The 704-nt window shown below is 45.7% G+C and overlaps 1 non-coding gene across 1 annotated transcript; it reads right to left on the bottom strand.

Moving 5' to 3' along the window:
• Window positions 1-305: 305 nt before the first annotated feature.
• On the bottom strand, window positions 306-378 carry trnav-uac (transfer RNA valine (anticodon UAC)). Its single transcript has one exon. It is a non-coding gene; the product is annotated as a tRNA-Val (tRNA).
• Between the last annotated feature and the right edge of the window lie 326 nt (window positions 379-704).

Below are 704 nucleotides of genomic sequence, written 5' to 3'. Positions count from 1 at the left end.
GCGGTTGAAACCTCTCCTCCAGCCGGCTCATGGCCTGCAGCACATCGTTCTTTTGCTGGGTTAAGGACTGGTTTTCCTCTTGTGCCGCCTTGTAGTCGACCTGAACAGGTCTGGATCAACTGTTCAGAAGAATCTGTTTCTTCTCACAGCGTCTGAATTAACTGAGAAAAGCTCTAAATGTTCACTCATGTCATGCTGCAGCTTCTCCTCACACACACAGCGGAGATGAAAATGAGGACAGTTTTGTCTGAATACAAATAAAAGCTCATCTCAGATGGACTGGAGCATCAGTAGAGCCTCTTGTATGATTCCACTGGGGTTTGAACCCAGGACCTTCTGCGTGTATAGCAGATGTGATGACCACTACACCATGGAACCAGATGTGTAGACATTACAGGAGACAGATCCAGTAATAAGAGCTGTTCGAAGTCTCCAGATGCTAAGAAAGGAGCTCCAAATCTTCCTGAATTACCTCCTTTAACACCGGATGCACCGAACCACCCTTTATGAGCGGAGATAAGTTCCTGCGGTCGCAGCTTTCACAGCACAACCCCTTCATCCAGCTGCAGTAACTGTGATTCCTGTGGATGAACAGCCTGGGACAACACATCTGCTTTCCTGTTCACTTATTAACTGCATAATAAGCTAATATTCTACATTAGCTCTAATAGGATGTACATCCTTTAGCAATATGATACATCGCA

The sequence above is a fragment of the Leuresthes tenuis genome, unplaced genomic scaffold (assembly GCF_036924035.1).
Source record: "Leuresthes tenuis unplaced genomic scaffold, fLeuTen1.0.hap1 SCAF_2, whole genome shotgun sequence".
Classification (NCBI taxonomy): Eukaryota; Metazoa; Chordata; class Actinopteri; order Atheriniformes; family Atherinopsidae; genus Leuresthes; species Leuresthes tenuis.
Note: the sequence above shows the minus strand (reverse complement) of the source record. Positions and strands in the feature narration are given on the sequence as shown.